General features: G+C 45.7%; 1 long non-coding RNA gene across 1 annotated transcript; it reads left to right on the top strand.

Annotated features, from left to right (window-relative positions):
* Positions 1-10,133: 10,133 nt before the first annotated feature.
* On the top strand, positions 10,134-20,041 carry LOC113893187. Its single transcript, XR_003511237.1, has 2 exons — positions 10,134-10,219; positions 19,769-20,041. It is a non-coding gene; the product is annotated as an uncharacterized LOC113893187 (long non-coding RNA).
* The last annotated feature ends 254 nt before the right edge of the window (positions 20,042-20,295 follow it).

Genomic DNA, 20,295 nt, shown 5'->3' with positions numbered 1-20,295 from the left:
AACTGGACAGAAGACCTTAACAGACATTTCTCCAAAGAAGAAATGCAAATGGCCGGTAGACACATGAAAAAATGCTCAACATCACTAATTACTAGAGAAATGCAAATTAAAACTACAATGAGGTAATTCCTGACACAGGTCAGAATGTCCATCTTAAAAGTCTACAAGGTTTCCCTCGTGGCTCAGTGGCAAAGAATTCACCTGCCAATGCTGGAGACACGGGTTCGATCCCTGATTTGGGAAGATCCCACGTGCCACAGAGCAGCTAAGCCCACGCACCACAGCCATTGAGCCTGTGCTTTAGAGTCTGGGAACGGCAACTACTGAAGCCCTCCTGTGCGCTGGAGCCCATGCTCCAGAAGAGAAGCCACTGCAATGAGAGGCCCTCGCACCACAGCTGGAGGGTAGCCCCTGCTTGCTGCAACTGGGGAAAAGCCCATGGAGCAATGAAGACCCAGTGCGGCCATTAAAGACATAAATAAAATTATTGAAAAATATAAAAATAAATCAAAAGTCTACGAATAGCAAATGCTTCTGGAGAAGGTGTGGAGAAAAGGGAATCCTCCTACACTCTTGGTGGGAATATAAGTTGGTGTAGCTGCTATGGGCAACAGTGTGGAGATTCCTAAGAAAACTGAAAATAGAATTGCCATATGATCCAGCGATCCCACTCCTGGGTTTATGCCCAGACAAAACTATAATTCAAAAAGACCCATGCACACCTATGTTCATAGCAGTGCTATTCACAATAGCCAAAACATAGAAACAAATGTCCAGCGATAGATAAATGGATAAAGAAGACATAATACATATACATGATGGAATGCTACTCAGTTATTAAAAAAAAATAATGCCATTTGCAGCAATATGGAGGCAACTAGAGATTATCACACTCAGTGAAGTAGGTCAGAAAGAGACAAATACCATATGATAGCACTTACATGTAGAATCTAAAATACTGCACAAAAGAATCTATCTATGAAATGGAAACAGACTCACAGACTTCTGGTTGCCAAAGGGGTGGGAGTCAGGGGAGGGAAGGACTAGATATGTGGGATTAGCAGATGTAAACTATTATATATAAGATGGATAAACAACAAGGTCCTATTGTGTAGCACAGGGAACTATTTTCACTCTCCTTTGATAAACCATGGGCTTCCCTGATAGCTCAGTTGGTAAAGAATCCGCCTGCAATGCAGGAGACCTGGGTTGGATCCCTGGGTTGGGAAGATCCCCTGGAGAAGGGAAAGGCTACCTGCTCCAGTATTCTGGCCTGGAGAATTCCATGGACTGTGTAGTCCATGGGGTCGCAAACAGTCGGATACGACTGAGTGACTTTCACTTCGATAAACCATAACGGAAAAAATATTTTAAAAAAAGGAGGTCTATATGTGTACAACTGAGTCACTTTGCTGTACAGAAGAGATTGGCACAACATTGTAAATCAATTGTACGTCAATAAAAAATTAAAAAATATTGTGTTGCCTTTTTTATTATTTATTTCTGAGATTAAAAAGTATATCTAGATCTAAGTTCTTCATCATATATGTGATTTACAAATATTTTCTCCTTTTGTGTTTGTAATTCCATATTCTTCATGGTTTCTCTTTTGGAGAAGCTATTAATTAATTTTGAGGAAGTCCAGTTTACCAAGTTTTTATCTTAAAGGGTCATGCTCTGGTGCTGTATTTGAGAAATCTTTGCTTATCTGAAAGTCACAAAGATTTTTTTTTTTCTGTTTATTCTAGAACATTTGTGATTCTAGATTTTATATTTTGGCCTAAGATTCACTTAAGTTAATGTGTTTGGCAAGCATTTTCTTCCAATCTGTGGCTTATTTTTGTATTTTCTTAATAGTATCATCACAATAGGTGAAGTTTTTAATTTTGGTAAAATTACATTGCCAGATTTTCCTTTAATGGTTTATATTTTTTTTGTGTTCTAAGAAATCTTTATCTAACCTGAGATCACTAAGGTTTTTCTTATGTTTTCTTCAGTTTTATATTTTTAGGTTTTTTGTTTTGAGTTGATTCTTGTCACTGACAAGCAGAGCACTTGGGTTGAGGTTAATTTTTTTTTTTTTTGGCACGAGGATCTCTAATTGTTGCAGCACTATTTGTTGAAAAGCCTATCTTTTCTGCAATAATCTACCTTGATACCCGACTCTGATGTATATATCTGTACTTATGCTGATACCCCACTGTCTTGATTACTGTAGCTTTATGGTAAGTCTTAAAATCAGGTAGCATGAATTCTCCAACTTTCCTCTTCTTTTTCAAAATTGTTTTTAGTAGTCTAGACCCTTTGTTTTGTTCCTGATCTTGTAAGGAGAGCATTAATTCTTTCAGTATTAAAAGTGATGTTGCTGCTGCTGCTGCTAAGTCGCTTCAGTCCTGTCCGACTCTGTGCGACCCCATAGACGGCAGCCCACCAGGCTCCCCCGTCCCTGGGATTCTCCAGGCAAGAACACTAGAGTGGGTTGCCATTTCCTTCTCCAATGCATGAAAGTGAAAAGTGAAAGTGAAATCGTTCAGTCATGCCTGACTCTTAGTGACCCCATGGACTGCAGCCTCCAGGTGCCTCCGTCCATGGGATTTTCCAGGCAAGAACACTGGAGTGGGGTGCCATTGCCTTCTCCGAAAGTGATGTTAACCACGCTTTTTTGTACATGCTCTTCATCAGATCATCTGATGAAGGTCATTTTTGCTGAGAGTTCTTAATCATAAATGAAGGTTGAACTTTGTTAAATGTTCTTCTGTATTGATTGAGATGGACATATAATTTTTCTTATTTAGTCTACCAGTAAAATAAATTATATCGATTTTGAATATTTGGCCCATCTTCTGTATCTGGGAGAAATCTTATTTGATTATGATGTATTGTTCTTCTTATTTGTTGCTGATTTGTTAATATTTTGGAAAAGATTTTGCATTAATGTTTCTGGAGGATATTGATCTATTCTTTTCTTGCAATGTTTTTGTCTGGCATTGGTATCAGAGTAATGCTGACTTCATAAAATTAGTTAGAAACAGGTTCCTCCTCTTCTGTTTTCTGAAAGAATTGTGTAGAATTGATATTATTTCTTCTTTGAATGTTTGGTAGAATTCATTAATGAAGCAATCTAAGTCCAGACTTTTCTTTGTGGAAGGTTTTTAATTAAGAATTTATTTTTTTAAATAGATGTAGAACTATTTAGGTTTTCTAATTCTTTTGCATGCTCTTTGGTATTTTACATTTTTAAAGGAATTAGTTCAGTTCAGTTCAGTTTAGTCGCTCAGTCACGTCCAACTCTTTGCGACCCCATGAATTGCAGCACGCCAGGCCTCCCTGTCCATCACCAACTCCCGGAGTTCACTCAGACTCACGTCCATCAAGTCAGTGATGTCATCCAGCCATCTCATCCTCTGTCATCCCCTTCTCCTCCTGCCCCAATCCCTCCCAGCATCAGACTCTTTTCCAATGAGTCAACTCTTCGCATGAGGTGGCCAAAGTACTGGAGTTTCAGCTTTAGCATCATTCCCTCCAAAGAAATCCCAGGGCTGATCTCCTTCAGAATGGACTGGTTGGATCTCCTTGCAGTCCAAGGGACTCTCAAGAGTCTTCTCCAACACCACAGTTCAAAAGCATCGATTCTTCAGCACTCAACCTTCTTCACAGTCCAACTCTCACATCCATACATGACCACAGGAAAAACCATAGCCTTGACTAGACGGACCTTTGTTGGCAAAGTAATGTCTCTGCTTTTGAATATGCTATCTAGGTTGGTCATAACTTTCCTTCCAAGGAGTAAGCGTCTTTTAATTTCATGGCTGCAATCACCATCTGCAGTGATTTTGGAGCCCCCCAAAATAAAGTCTGACACTGTTTCCACTGTTTCCTCATCTATTTCCCATGAAGTGATGGGACCAGATGCCATGATCTTCATTTTCTGAAAGTTGAGCTTTAAGCCAACTTTTTCACTCTCCTCTTTCACTTTCATCAAGAGGCTTTTTAGTTCCTCTTCACTTTCTGCCATAAGACTGGTGTCATCTGCATATCTGAGGTTATTGAGATTTCTCCCACCAATCTTGATTCCAGCTTGTGCTTCTTCCAGCCCAGCGTTTCTCATAAGGTACTCTGCATAGAAGTTAAATAAGCATGGTGACAATATAGAGCCTTGACATACTCCTTTCCTATTTGGAACCAGTCTGTTGTTCCATGTCCAGTTCTAACTGTTGCTTCCTGACCTGCATACAGATTTCTCAAGAGGCAGATCAGGTGGTCTGGTATTTCCATCTCTTTCAGAATTTTCCACAGTTTATTATGATCCACACAGTCAAAGGCTTTGGCATAGTCAATAAAGCAGAAATAGATGTTTTTCTGGAACTCTCTTGCTTTTTCCATGATCCAGCAGATGTTGGCAATTTGATCTCTGGTTCCTCTGCCTTTTCTAAAATCAGCTTGAACATCAGGAAGTTCACAGTTCACATATTGCTGAAGCCTGGCTTGGAGAATTTTGAGCATTACTTTACTAGCGTGTGAGATGAGTGCAATTGTGCAGTAGTTTGAGCATTCTTTGGCATTGCCTTTCTTTGGGATTGGAATGAAAACTGACCTTTTCCAGTCTCGTCTAAGTTGTCAAGTTTATAGGCAGCAATATTCCCTTATTATCCTCTTAACATCTACAGGAGCTGAAATCCCCTCTTTCATTGCTGATATTGGTAGTTTATGTCTTCTTTTTTTTTCTTTCCCTATTAGATGAGTTTTACCAATAGTTTTCATTTTCCAAAGAATCAGCTTTTGGTGTCACTGGTTTCTTCTACTGTTTTTCTATTTTTAAGGTCATTGATTTCTGCTCTTAAATTTATTATTTCCTGCCTTCTGCTTGCTTCTTGCTTTGGTTTTAATTTGCTTTCTTTTCCTGTTTTTTAACTTGGAGGCTTAGGTTTTATTTCAAGGGTTTTAAAAAAAGTATTTAATGCTATAAATTTCCCTCTAGGCACTGCTTTATCTGTGTCCCAAAATGTTTAACTAATTTAAAATATTTTCTAAATTTCCTTGTGAGTTGTTTTAACCATGGATTATTTATAAGTATGTAGCTTAATTCACAAATATTTGGAGATTTTTCCAGATATACTCTGCTATTAATTTCCATTTTTAAGCCTCTTATGGTAAGAGAACATAGATTGTATGATTTCATTTCTTTTCAATTTGTTGAGATCTGTTTGTTTGTTTTTTTTTTGACCCAGAATATGGGCTATTCTTGTAAATGTTCACTTGAAAAATATATATATTCTGCTGTAGTTGGGTGAAATTTTTTATGTATCAATTAGATCATATTGGTTGATGATGTTTTCTGAGTCTTTTACATCTTTACTGATTTTCTATTTATTTTATTAATTACTGAGAAAGGAACACTGAAGCCTCCGACTGTAATTTTGGATTTATCTACTTCTCCTTTCAGTTCTTTCAATTTCTCTTTTGTGTTTTTTAAAACTCTGTTGTTGAGTGCATACACATTTAGGATCACTGTAGCTTCTTGATGAATTGGCCTCTTCATCGTTCTATAATGTCCTTCTTTATCCCAGATGGAGAAGGCAATGGCACCCCACTCCAGTACTCTAGCCTGGAAAATCCCATGGATGGAGGAGCCTGGTAGGCTGTAGTCCATGGGGTCGCTAAGAGTTGGACACGACTGGGTGACTTCATTTTATCCCAGATATATTCTTTGTTTTGAAGTCCATTTTGTCTGATATTTGTGTGACTTTCTTCTAATTTTTCCCTTCTCATGGAATGGTATCACCATCCAAAGAGATGTCTAGGGCAAAAACTGAGTTGTCATCCTTGACACTTCCCACCCTCCATCACTGTATCAGCTTAGGGTCAAATCTTGTCCATTTTACCTAAGTGAGTGTTTTTCCCTACTTTTTATTTATTCATATTTTTAAAACCATTGTATTTATTTACTGTTGGCTATGCTGGGGCTTTGTTGCTGTGAGGGCTTTTCTCCAGTTGCAGAGAGTGGGGTCTACTCTTCGTTGCCGTGCTTGGGCTTCTCATTGCAGTTGCTTCTCTTGTTGCAGAGCATGAGCTCTTGGTGTTCAGGCTTCGGTAGCTGGGGCACTCAGGCTCAGTAGTTGCAGTTCCCAGGCTCCTGAGCACAGAATCAGTGATGTGACGGACAGGCTTAGTTGCTCCATGACATGTGGGATCTTCTTGGGCCAGGGATTGAATGTGTGTCTCCTGCATTGGCAGGTGGGTTCTTTACCTGGGAAGCCTCAATATTTACATGTTCATTAATGTGATTATTAGGTTACTATCTTTCTCTCCAACTAAATTGTAAGGTCAGGGGCCATGTCTATTTTGCTTACCCTTGTGTCCTCAATGCCTGTGTTTATTAGGTGCTCCAAAAATATTTGTTGAATATGTGGGGAGTCAACATATAGTGGATAGAAGGAAGAGGCAGAAGATGAAGTGGGAAAGGTTGCTGAGGGCCAAGTCAAGGAGGACCTTGCAGACTTTGTATAGTTTTTCCTTTTTTGCTTCTTAATTTTCTTTTACACAAGATACATCAGGGAATGCGTTATGAATGCAAGTGCCAAGGTACCCCCTAGGCTTGCAAAGGATTGGGGTCTGAACCTCTATTTATAACAAGTTCCCTAGGAGTGCACCAAAGGTTGGGGCTACTGTTTTAGGATCTAGGAAGACAATGAAGATTAAATAGGAAAGTGTCATGGTCAGAATTGCATTTTGGCAAGACCATTTTAGCTGTATAACTTGGAAAAATAGGAAGGAACAAGACTGGAGACTACTGCAGTCATCTAGGCATGTGATAATGAATGCCCAGCTTAGAGAAGGCAATGGCACCCCACTCCAGTGCTCTTGCCTGGAGGGTCCCATGGATGTGAGAGCCTGGTGGGCTGTAGTCCATGGGGTCGCTAGGAGTCGGACACGACTGAGCAACTTCCCTTTCAATTTTCACTTTCATGCATTGGAGAAGGAAATGGCAACCCACTCCAGTGTTCTTGCCTGGAGAATCCCAGGGACGGGGGAGCCTGGTGGGCTGCCATCTATGGGGTCATACAGAGTCGGACACGACTGAAGCAACTTAGCAGCAGTAGCAGCAGTGGAAAAACAGAGTAGAAAATAGATTCAAGGGAAGTTTGGAAGTTAGAGCTGGCAGGTCTTGGTATCTAATTAGATATAAGGGGGAAAAAAGATGAAAGAATAGCAACCATAATAATGAACAATTACTGAGAACCTATGAAGTGCCAGGCATGATCCTATGTACTTTACACATATCACATTATTTAGTCTCATAACAACCATATTAGGCATGTTATAGAGTACCATTCCTGGGTTACTCCCAATTTTCTTGCTTTGGAGGCAGTAATGGTGTCTACCTGACAAGGATTATGAAAGGAAGGAAGGCCAGGAGGGTGGTGTTAAGGCAGTGACTTCAGTTTGGAAACCTACTGACTTTGGGACTTGGGAGAGATATCCAGGTGGCAATCAGGAATATGGGTCTGAAACTTTCCTGAGAGTCTGGAGATGTGGGTCTATGAGCTGTCATCTTTGGGAGTGGATGGGATTGGCCAGAGGAGGTTGAGGTACCATCCTGGGGATCCTAACATCCAAGGCTGAGGCTCTCAGTCTGGCTTTTGTGATGGTTTCCTGAGCCCAAGAGCCCCCTGAGTTGTATGGGAGATGCTGATAATCTGTGATTGTGCTTTAGAGTCTCAAAAGGGTGCAGTTCAGTTTAGTTCAGTCTCTCAATTGTGTCCAACCCTTTGCAACCCCATGGACTGCAGCACGCCAGGCTTCCCTGTCCATCACCAACTCCCAGAGCTTGCTCAAACTCATGTCCATTGAGTCAGTGATGCCATCCAACCATCTCATTCTCTGTCATCCCCTTCTCCTCCTGCCTTCAATCTTTCCCATCATCAGGGTCTTTCCCAAGGAGTCTGTTCTTCACATCAAGTGGCCAGAGTACTGGAGCTTCAGCTTCAGCATCAGTCCTTCCAATGAATATTCAGGACTGATTCCCTTTAGGATTTACTGGTTTGACCTCCTTGCAGGCCAAGGGACTCTCAAGAGTCTTCTCCAACACCACAGTTCAAAAACATCAGTTCTTCAATGCTCAGCTTTCTTTATAGTTCAACTCTTACATCCATACATGACTACTGGGAAAACCATAGCTTTGACTAGATAGACCTTTGTCAGCAAAGTTATGTCTCTGTTTTTTAATATGCTGTCTAGATTGGTCATAGCTTTTCTTCCAAGGAGCAAGCATCTTTTAATTTCATGGCTATAGTCACCATCTGCAGTGATTTTGAAGTCCCCCAAAATAAAATCTGTTACTGTTTCCATTGTTTCCCCATCTATTTGCCATGAAGTGATGGGACTGGATGCCATGATCTTCATTTTTTGAATGTTGAGTTTTAAACCAGCTTTTACATTCTCCTCTTTCACTTTCATCAAGAGGCCTTTAGTTCTTCTTCACTTTCTGCCATAAGGGTGGTGTAATCTACGTATCTGAGGTTATTGATATCTCTACTGGCAATCTTGATTCCAGTTTGTGCTTCATCCAGCCCGGCATTTCACATGATGTACTCTGCATTGAAGTCAAATAAGCAGGGTGACAGTATACAGCCTTGACGTACTCCTTTCCCTATTTGGAACCAGTCTGTTGTTCCATATCCGGTTCTAACTGTTGCTTCTTGACCTGCGTACAGATTTCTCAGGAGGCAGGACAGGTGGTCTGGTATTCCCATCTCTTGAAGAATTTTCCAGTTTGTTGTGGTATGGCCCACCAAAAAGATTAAGGGCTACAGATACAAATGGTGGGTAGATAAAGTGAATTCAGGAGTGCAAAGAAGTGGCCAGAGAGATAGTAAGAAATTCAGAAGGCGATGTCAGGAGGTTAAGGAAATCATCTTTCAAAACAGAGGGAGTATCCACTCTAATATTGCAGGAGGTCAGATAAGAAAAAGCTTGAAATGGTCTACCAGATTTGGCTTTCAGTTGATCATGGATGGCTTTAATAACTTCTGTGACTGGTGGCTGGGGTCAGAGTAGATAGGATGCGATGAAAATAGAGAACGAATATGGCCTCTTTTTTAGGGGAAGAGCAAAAAGAGGGGTCAAGGATAATTTCCCTCCCTCCTTCCCTCTTTCCTTCTTCCTTACCTTTTTTTTTTTTTTTTCTCTTTTATTTTTGTCTGCATGACATGTGAAGTCTTAGTTCCCCGACCAGGGATTGCACCTGTGCCCCCTCAGTGGAACTGTGGTGTCTTAACCACTGGACTGCTAGGGAAGTCCCCTTCTTTGCTTTTTTAAGGGAGGAAAGGTCTTGAGCAGCGATACAGATAGAGGGGAAAAATCCCTCCTAGGATGAAGGTGAGAGGAGCAGGACCAGATAGAGAAGCCAGTTGATGTAGTGAGGTTCTGAGCAGTGGAGTTCAGAGTGCAGCTGAAGGGCCTGACTCAGAGCACAGCGAGGGCCATATCCCAGAGGGAGGAGGAAAGGATGGGAATGGGTACAGGCAGCGGGTAAGGGGATGTTGTTAAGGATGGTAGTGGCAGCAATGGCGGTCCCTTTGGGCACCATGAGTTTATGATTCTGATGACTAGCAGAGGAGAGTGATGGTGCATCTGGCCTCATGTTAGCTAAGAAGACACTGCTTCTTCCTTAGCCTGGATCACTCTCCTCCTTTATGGGGGCTTGGAAGCCTTCCTTGACTGATACCTCCACTCTGCCCTTTCCCAGTACACGCCTCAGCTCCCCGTTCCCTTTTTGCCTCAGCACAGAGGCCAAGAGCTCCCCTTGGCTCAGTGTCTGTCTGTCTGTCCCTTGTCAGAGCGAAGGCTCAAGGAAGGACGTGAGGAGGCGATGGGAACACATGTGAATCTGTAAAATGGGTGGATTCTCCCTCAGGACTGTCCCCCAGCTCTCAGGACAGGCTGTGCCCACAAGGGGGTGCTCAGCCAGAGAAGGCCTGCGTGGCACCATCTGGGCAAATGGCCCAGTTGGCAGGCTGGTAGCAGGGCCCTCACTCTGGTCAAGACCTTTGCTCCCTGCTCAGATGGCCCTGGGCTCCGTTGCCATGGCTGCTTTTTAGTTTGAGGTAAACAGAGCTCTTCCTCCTCCTGTCCAGACACCTAAGTTCTCTCTGGGGAAGGGTTGGAATTTCAAGCGTCCAGGTGTCCCTCACTCCCCTTCCCGGAAGGCACGAGGGCGGTGAGTCATGCATTTAGGCCCTTCTCCACCCCCTCACTGCTCTCAGGCACCCTGCTTCCCCCTCCTGCCCCTCCTGCCCCTGGGTCTGGAGAGAAATTGGGGAGGATGGGGTGAGGGCTGGGTCTCGCTATCAAGCTGGGTGTGGGGTGGAGGGCAGAGCCTTCCTGTCCTCCCATCTAGGGGCCTGGATCCTGGGGCCTGAATCCAATCCCTGGAATCAGTGAGAACAATTACAGCTTCTTTCCTCCTTATCTGCTGGATCCTTAGGGCCTGGGGTGAAAGAGAGGAGAGGACAGAAAAAACAAATGTGGGGGAGAAGAATAGGGATCAGAGCGGAGAAAATGATTCACCTGGATAGAATTGACTCTTGGAACCATTCATTCATTCACTCATTCTCTCATTCTGTGAATCAAACAAATTCCTGTGCTGGGTGCTGAGGGAAATAGAAACTTGCAAGACAGAACCCTGTTATGTTTTTTTTTTTTTTCTGATGTGGTCCATTTTTAAAGTCTTTATTGATTTTGTTACAATATTTCTTCTTTTTTAATGTTTTGGTTTTCTGGCCATTAGGCATGTGGCATCTTAGCTCTCTGACCAAGGATTGAAACTGCCCCCCATGCACTGGAAGGCAGAGTCTTAACCACTGGACTGCCAGGGAAGTCCCACCACCCTGATTTTTGAGGAAGCGCCTTATAGCGGGTGTGAAGGCCCTGGATTGGAATTTGGGGGCCCTGGCTTGAGCCCCAAATACCACTGGATGGGCAAATCACTTCTCTAAGCCTTGGGTTCCTCATCTGTGAATGAGGATAACCATACTGAGCTCCCAAGGTTACTGTGCAGATCAGATGAGATGAATATGGGCGCCTGCTTCATTCGCCCTTGTCCACTGCCTGTCAGATGCCTGTGGCTTGGGTTTACAATCAGGGAGGGGTGCTCAGACAGGTATAACCCAGCCCAGGGAGTAACAAAGGTCGGTTCTTGGGGTCTCTGTGGGAGGGGCACTTCCTACTGTGCTGACTGTGGGTGGCGGTGTGCGGAGGTGCCTGGTGTGTGATTTTCATTCAGTAAATGTTTGCAGAGGGCCCGGGGTGTGCTGGAGCCGGGGCCTGCAGGAAGGGTAAGGTTTCAGCAGGTGCAGGTGCCAAGGATGGTGGCAGGAGGGACAGGCAGAGCCCTGGGGCTGGGGCAGGAGCAGCTAGTGCCAGGTAGGAAGGACTCAGCTCCATCCTTCATGAGCCGCTTGACCTTTACTCTGAAGGCAAAGGAAGTTCTGAGCTGGGGAGTGACAGGATCAAAGTGGTGTTTGTAGAACAGTCTGGCTGGGCCCTGGGCCTTGGGCCCTGGGAGAGGACAACTTGGAGCAAAGCAAAGCCAGCTCAGTGTGGAGGCGGAGGGGGGCTGGGCCACAGGGAAAAAGCCTACGTGTCTAGGAGCCTCAGGCGGGCAGTGAGGTCACCTCTCCCCCAACTCTGCGAGGAGGAGGAGGGCGTTCGTGGCTGCACGTCTCTCTCCCTGGGGCCCCTTCTCACCTGCTTGCGAGAAGGCGGGAGGGAACATGGCAGGGAGTTGGAGAATTTCTCAGGGCCACAGACAGCAAGGAACACTGCCTCTTCTCTCCTCCTTCCTTCCCAGAAGCCAGGGCTCCACTCAGGGCGGAAGGGGGACAGATTGGAATCAGGATTGGGCTCCCTTCTGGGTCCTACTCCAATGCCCCAAGAAAGAGGGTGAGTCAACTGCCATTTTTGAAGCTGGAGAAGTAGTTGATGGTGGCAGAGAGAGGGAAAACCCACAGGCCACAAGAAATTCACTGTCCTGAATGTCCAAAGTTGCTGCCTGCAATACAGTGCTGTCCAGCCCCGGGACACAACTTTCTTGGGAGGGAAATTTCTGGCTAAGGGCTGGCTGATAGGAATCCAAGACACTTAGCCTTTGTTGGCATCAGTGATCCTGGCCACCCTTTGCTCCAACTTCATTTCCGGATGGACCACCCATGCTGGGGTGACTCAGGTGTATGGCCTAGGCCTCCCAACCCCCAGGGCTGACTCAGCCTGAATTCCGGAGAATGAGGAGATAGCTCTCCCCAGCTCTCCGTGGGTGGAGAGATAAGGTTTACGGCTGGTTCTCTGCAAGGTGGTGGGCTGTGCGGACATCCCTCCAATTGCATTCTTCTTGGGCCTGACCTTGCGTTACACAGACTTTTCCAGGAATTTGAGGCATTTCAGCACCATATTCAGAAATCTGCTCCTTGGCACCTCCTCCCCCAGGAGGTCTCCTCACCACCCAGGCCGTGGCTTGCTCTTGTCCCCTCGAAGCACGCTGTTCCCACTCTCCTCTGGGCCTTGGACTCTGGGCTCCATGTTCCACTGTAGGTCTGAGTGAAAAGAGATCCCCCCGCCAACCCCTCACCGCTCCTTTTGCAAAGGAACATCCCCTCCTTTCCTTTTCCCTCACTCTCCTCCTCCTCCTTGCATTAGCCGGTCCTTCCTTCAGTCTAGCCTTTTCTCCCTTTCAATACTTAAACTTCCACTTAATGTAATATTTATTTTCATTTTATCTCCAGGTCACATTCTCTATATTAAAAAATAGTCATATAATAACAATAGATGGAGTATAACCTTTCAAAATTGTGACTATATTGTATATGTCTAACTTGTGTGATATTGTACAGCATTAAAAAAGACGTCGTGAGTATTGAGACTTCCTTGGTGGTCCAGTCGCTATGACTCCAGGCTCCCAATGCAGGGGGCCTGAGTTCCATCCCTAGCTGAGGAACTAGATCCCACATACCACAAGTAAAGATCCCACGTGCCACAACTAATACCTGGTGCGGAGAAGGCAATGGCGCCCCACTCCAGTACTCTTGCCTGGAAAATCCATGGATGGAGGAGCCTGGTGGGCTGCAGTCCATGGGGTCACGAAGAGTCGGACACGACTGAGTGCCTTCATTTTCACTTTTCACTTTCATGCACTGGAGAAGGAAATGGCAGCCCACTCCAGCGGTCTTGCCTGGAGAATCCCAGGGATGGGGGAGCCTGGTGGGCTGCCATCTATGGGGTCATACAGAGTTGGACACGACTGAAGCGACTTAGCAGCAGTAGCAGCAGCCAAGTAAATATATATATATATATATATATATATGTATACACACACACACACTTTGTAGATATTGAAAAAATTTGGATTTAGGGATTATGTATGATCATACTCACTTCCTGCATCCCCTACACTGTCAGAGAAAAAAGTGAACTTTACACACTTTGAAAGATGGGATGCACAGAGAAAGATACACCCAAGTAACAACACAGAGACCAAACGGCAGACATGTCAGAAGCACAGACGAGACAGCTCAGGGCTCACAGCAGAGAGGAGGAGTCACAAAAAGGCTCAAGCTTTGAAATACCATGGCTGGGGCCTTACTGAAAGGGAGAAAAGACCAGACTGAAGGGAGGACTGGCTAATTCAAGGAATAGCAGGAGCAGAAATCAGTGAAGTAGGGTGGTGATGTTCCTTTGAAAGGGAGGAAGGCATTACACTGGAGAAGGAAATGGTAACTTGCTCCAGTATTGTTGCCTGGAGAATCCCGTGGACAGAGGAGCCTGGCAGGCTACAGTCCATGGGGTCGCAAGAGTCGGATATGACTTAGCGATTGAATCATCACATCAAGGCATTACTTAAGGGAGCTGATGCTGTTTTGTTCAAGGGTTGGTATTGCAGGGAGGTAGCATTGGAGAAGGCGATGGCAACCCACTCCAGTGTTCTCGCCTGGAGAATCCCAGGGACGGGAGAGCCTGGTGGGCTGCCGTCTATGGGGTCGCACAGAGTCAGACACAACTGAAGCAACTTAGCAGTAGCAGCAGCAGCAGCAGACTCTGGAGGGCAGGTGAGAGTGGACTTACCACAGGAGCTCCTTAACGGAGGAGAAGGAGGCAACAGACAGGGGTTGGGTGAATTCTTGGGGGAGACCTTATAGTTTTCACCCATCAGAGCGGTAGGTTTTTTTTTTAACTTAAAAAAATCTTTTTATTTTATATAGGAATAGAGCCAACTAACAATGCTGTGATAGTTTCAGGTGGACAGCAAAGGGACTCAGCCATATATATATACACGTCTCCATTCTCCCCCAAACTCCCCTCCCACCAGGGTGCCACATAACACTGAGCAGAGTTCCCTATGCTATCCCATAGGTCCTTCTTGGTTATCCCTTTTAAATAGAGCCGTGTGGACGTGCTGATCTTCAGCTCCCTAACTCTCCTGTACCCCTCCCTATTCTTCCCAGCAGTAGTTCTATATGGGGACTGCACAGGGTAAAGAAAATCTCTTGCAAACATTAGCATTATATAATTGCCCAAATCAGGTGTGATTTCAAGCTTAATGTTTTCCCCAAGGCATTGCAATTACTTTGGGAAGATCAAAGTTCTAAAAACAAAATGAATTTAAATGTCATTAACAATAAAATGTAATTTCAAGGAATTTTTAAAATAAATGGGACTGCTCCTTCATAAAAGATGCAACAACTGTAGCTCTGAGAGGGGAAGTGACCTGTCTCAGATCACACAGCAACTTAGAGACTGAGTTGAGACTGGAGCACGGGTTATTTGATTTCCCAGTTTAATCGGCTGTGGCCGTATATGTTGTTTCAAGAACTGTTGAAAACAATTCTTAAAATGAAAAAAAAAAGAATTCTCCTGACAAAGCCTGGAGCACTTTGGAGGTGGTGGAGGAATCTGCAGAAGTGAAAGGTCCTGAGGGTGTGTCAGCTCGCAGGATTTGTGGGCTGGGCAGGGACTGGGAGCAGGAGGTCAGCTAGCCAGGGAGCCCGCTCTCAGCTGTCCCGGGGTTCCTAAGCCCCAGATCAGCAGGGCAACTTCTGCAGGCCTTCTGGAAGTCATCTTCCTTTGTCAGAGGTGCTGGCTGATGACAGCGAACGCTTTCATGCTGGCCTGGAGGGTCTGTACCCTATCCCCTGTGTCTCTGTGTCTGGTTAGACTCAGGATGGGGAAGCCCAGCAGGACAGGGAAAGCTAACTGGGTTTCGGAGCCAGAAGAGTTGGGTTGGATTCTGATCCTGACACCTAGGTGCTACGGGACCTTACAGAATGGATCTAAAGTTTCTAAACTTCTGCATGTTAATGTATATATAAGACTAGCTGTACTTTCCTCATAGGTTTAATTGTGAGGATTAAATGGGGTTATAAAAAGTCTATGATTCAGGGAGTGCCTGGCATATGGTAAGACCCTGAAGGGATGGGGAGAGAGGGAGGGGTAAGGCAGGGAGGCAGACAGGGCCCAGTTCTACTGTTAGAGCACAAGCTATTCTGAACCTCGATGCTCAGTTTCCTCAGCTGTAAAATGGAGACAGTGCTGATTTCATAGTTTCTCTAAGGATTAAAAGCTGTCATTACTGCCTTAAGGAAACTCCTAAGTCAGTGGGTGGGTACTTACACCCATGCCCAACTCTGGGAGACCGGATCAGAGTCCTGGATGGGAAACCTGGGGAGAAGTCTGAGAGGGAAAGTCTGGGAGGGCTTCCTGTAGGAGGTATTTGGAGTGGAGCCAGAAGAGGAGAGTCTGGTGAAGCAACCAGGTGGAGAGAGAGTTTGTGTAGGGGCTGGCTGTCATGTGAAATAGGGTCAGGCTGTGGGTGGGGAGGGGTGGTTGGAGGTGGAGGGTTCTTGTGGCTGCAAATGTGGGGGTCATGGGAGCCATGGACCTATGGGACTAGGAGGAGGCCTGGAGACTCTGACTTCTGCAGCGGGATACTCCTGAGCCAGAAGCTCTGATCCGGTAGGGAAATGGCCCTCTCCTTTGTCTCCCAGGGCTTCCCTTGAGGCTCAGCTGGCAAAGAATCCACCTGCAATGTGGGAGACCTGGATTCCATCCCTGGGTTGGGAAGATCCTCAGAGAAGGGGAAAGGCTACCCACTCCAGTATTCTGGCCTGGTGAATTCCATGGACTGTGTAGTCCATGGAGTTACAAAGAGCCGGACACGACTGAACCACTTTCACTTTTGTCTCCCATGCTGTGGAGGCTGTTTCTGGGGCTTGTGCTTCTCTTAGCTTTCCCAGATGATCACCTGGGAAACCAAGGAAGGAGAGAGAGGGCAGTACAGGAGCAATGCCTTGGGGAGCCCTGGCCTCAGGCTGGAATTCTGTTGGGAACGCAAAAACACAGACTGCTCTGTGTTGCCATAGAAGCTTGCCTAACACTCCTTGGGGCTAAACAGGTTCCAGCTGGCTGGGCTGGCTGGGACCAAGCCCAATTCCACCTTCCAGGTCAGCAGCTTTGTCACTAGACCTAGGGTTGTATCACTATGATCTGTTTTGGAGTTGTCTTAGCCCTTAGAGACCAAGGAGTCCCGGAAGGTATGTTGGATATCGGGTGGTAGGTAGTACCGACCTGACCTGAGCTGAGCTGCTCTCCTACCCTCTCTAATACACACACATACACACACACACACAATGGCATAGACTGAGCAGTGATTAGTGAATTCATTCATCATATGTTGGAAGGCGCTTTCTAAGCACTTTCTAAGGCTGCAGATATAGTAGTTAGTAAGGCAGTCAAGGTCTCTGCTCTCATGGGCTTTCTTTTTTGGGGGAGGTGTCCCCTAGGTCTGTCTGGATTACTAAGTAGGAGAGGTCATTTAGATATTCAGTAAATGAATATAATATATATTTTTTGGATTGCTAAATAAAAGAAGAAAATTTTGGGGGGGGGACATTTCTTCTGGGTTATTCACACAGACTCTATAAGAAAGCATCACTGAAAACAGCATGCCCAGGGTTTGGACTTACCCCAGACTTGAGGTCAAATCTTGAAGGACCTTTAAATTTCTTATCTGTAAAATGGGGTAATGTTACCTTCCTCCTGGGTTATTTTATGATTATAAATATGTAAGAGATCTGACACTTTGACCATTAGTGGGAACCCAGCAAATGAAAGCTGACATCATTATCACTATCATTTATTTCCCACATCACCACCTTCACCATCATCAAGGATGGCAGGGAAAAGAGCCCTGGGTTGGGAGCTGGGGAAGCAGAATGGGTGTCATGGGCAGAGCTCAGTTTGCATGGCTGGCTTCCTTGGAATTGGATTTGCAAGCTTCTGTTTTGCATTGCAGCCGAGTTTTGCATGTTATCCCTTTATTACAATCCCAGAGACTCCTTCTTATACTCGCAATCACCACCTCTCTCTAGTTACCCTCAACCCTTCTGAACGATCGCTCTCTGCCTTGTGAACACCTCCCATGGGCTGAGTGAACACTGCAGAGGACACAGAGATGCATGAGACATGGTCCCATCCTTCAGGGACTTCAATTTTCACCAGGCAAACGAGTCAAAGTGGGTGTGAACACAAGTTCCATGGGCTGCTGGTCCTGAAGATGGTGAAGGAATGGGGAAGCTGCACATGGGGAGGGGTGATGAGAGTCGAGCTAACATCGATTGAAAATCTACAACTGTCAACTTACCTGATTGTTAGACCAGTCCTTAGGTAGTTGCATTTTCAGCTGCGGAAAAGGAACCTCAGAGGGATTAAGTAGTGTGCCCAGCTTCACACAGTTGGGAAGTGGTTACAAAATTCTTTTGATCGCATGCAGTATCCTCTGGCCTTCAGTCACACTGGCTGCAGTAGGACATGCATCGACAGGCTTGGTCAGTCCCACCAGTGAGGAGTCCACCGCATTCAGTCCAGTCTTCTTCAGAGCCATGTGGACTTGGGCACTTACCCATCCTTGCCTGGAGGGATAAACTTACAAACTCTTTGCAAGTTTCCATGAGGTGAAGTTCACAGTGCACATAGTAGGTCTTAGAATGTGTGTCTGGGGCCCTGCCAACCCATCTATTGAACTTCTGCCACCACTTCCCAGGTGACAATGCAGACTTCACTTGTCCAAAGCTTGAGCTTTGGGGAAGTTTTTCTTACAGCCAGCAGAAGTCTCTCTCTGGGGGCTCCTTCCTGCTGGTGCTGGTCATATCCCAGGGGCCATACAGATGAATTGGAGAAGGAAATGGCAACCCACTCCAGTATTCTTGCCTGGAGAATCCCATGGGCAGAGGAGCCTGGCAGGTTACAGTCCACGGGGTCACAAGAGTCAGACACGACTTAGCGACTAAACCGCAACCACCACCACACAGATGAATGTCCCTTCTTCCTCTGGCAGTCTGTGCCTCTTCTCCAGGGAGCATGCTCTCAGTGCCAGCTACCTAAGAGGTTTGCAGAATGTGGTTTGCATTCATCTCCTTATCCCAGACATCTCTTTGCATTGGCTCCATGTGTCCAGGTCCCTCGTCAGAGTCAGACAAGAGCCAAACCCTGTTCTCCAAGCATGGCATGATGGGAGGGGAGAAAACAGGTTCTCCCAGATTTGGATCTCCTGTTGAGGACCACAGAGGATTTCATGGTGGCCTCATCACCCTGTTGCTGGTGTGAAGGTGTGTGTGTGCGTGCATGTGTGATGAACAAAGGTAAGGTGATGGGTGTAAACTGTGTGTGTTCAGGGGGAGAGTCTACACATTCCCTCTGCGGCATCTTCTCTGGGTGGATGCCCTGCCAGACAGAGGTTGGCGCAGGGATGGGAACCAGACATAGATACTGGTGGATGCTCTCCTGTCTGCAAGAAGCTGTGGTCTGACTCTAAGGTCCAGCAGCTCGTGGTGAGTGTGAGCTGCAGTCTGCTAGAGCAGAAGGTGCTAGGGTCAGAAGGGAGCTACTGGAAGTGCCTCTGAGTCACCTTCTCACTTCCCTTCATGTTGGACTCGGCCAGGCAATCAACTGCCATATCCTGTTGGTTCTTTCTTCTTACCATCCTCTCACCACCCTGCTCCGGGCACCCCACAAGCCTTCTCTCTTGTGCTGCAATAGCCCCCTGTCTAGTCTCTTCCCAGTTTTAGCCCCTACCGTCTAACCTACACATTGCAGCCCCCTGAATGTTCCTAAAGCACCACTTTAACCATGTCTTCCTCCCAGCCCGCATCTTCCTTGGCCCCTGTGACCTATAGGATAAGCTGTCTGGCCTTCAAAACCCTCAATCCCATCCCCTTCTCCCCACCTGGCCTTGCTTTTTCATAGATACCTGTTCTTATCCAATAACTCACTGCATTTTATAGGTTTCTTTTCTAAACTCACTTTCATCAAGCCCAAACTCATTTTGTTTTTTTTCAAACTCATTTAAAACAGCTCTTCTCTTCCTCTAAATTCCTATATCCTATGTCTCAATCACTCATTTATCTGAGATCAATATTTCCTTGATAAGTAGAGAAGGTAGACTTTGACCAGGCAGGATTTATACTTATGCAACGGCTGGGTACACCAATATCTTTATACCCCTACAGTCTCTATATTTCCATATCTCCTTTGTGTACATTGGGATTACAGTGAGTAGCGAACATCTGTTGTTTTTACCTGCCCAGCATCTCTTCCTCTTCTTTTGCTGAATTATCTTCTTCTGCCCTTCTTCTATAGAGTTTGGGAAGGGCTGACCACCTTGTCCTCTACCTGGCTCACAATCTGGTATCCCAGTCCCCCCTGCTACTGTGATTGGTTCCAGGAGGAGCACGTGACCTCAGTCAATCCAATGGGAGTCGGTTTTGGAACGTAAGCCATAAAGACTGGGAAAGTGGCTCTTCCTTGGTTGCCATCCTTGCTGCAGCATGGACATGGTCATGGTCAGCTAAGAAGGAAGCCCACACAGAAGGAAACAGTCAAGGGAAGGAGAGAAAATCCGATGCCATCATCAAGTCCCTCATCTGGCTATACCAAAGCCAAATAAACATCCCAAACCTCCCAATTATGTAAGCAAATAAATGCTATTTCATGCTTATGCCCATTTGACTTGGGTCTCAGTCACTTGCAGTCAGGAGTCCTCAGCAATAATGAGTACCTGGGTGTCTTGGTTTGGATGATTTAGCTGTGTGTGTACAGGCACTTGTGTGACGTGCATTGAAGGGTGGCATGCATGTGGCTGTGATGGGTGGGAAAGGTGGCACTATTCACGCTTGGATGGCGTGTGTGTGTCTAAGTGGGGAGGGCAAGGGGCTGACTAGCTGTTAGGATCAGAGGGGATGTATGCACACA

Source organism: Bos indicus x Bos taurus, chromosome 5, assembly GCF_003369695.1.
Source record: "Bos indicus x Bos taurus breed Angus x Brahman F1 hybrid chromosome 5, Bos_hybrid_MaternalHap_v2.0, whole genome shotgun sequence".
In the NCBI taxonomy this organism is placed as follows: Eukaryota; Metazoa; Chordata; class Mammalia; order Artiodactyla; family Bovidae; genus Bos; species Bos indicus x Bos taurus.
This window is presented reverse-complemented; position numbering and strand designations above follow the sequence as displayed.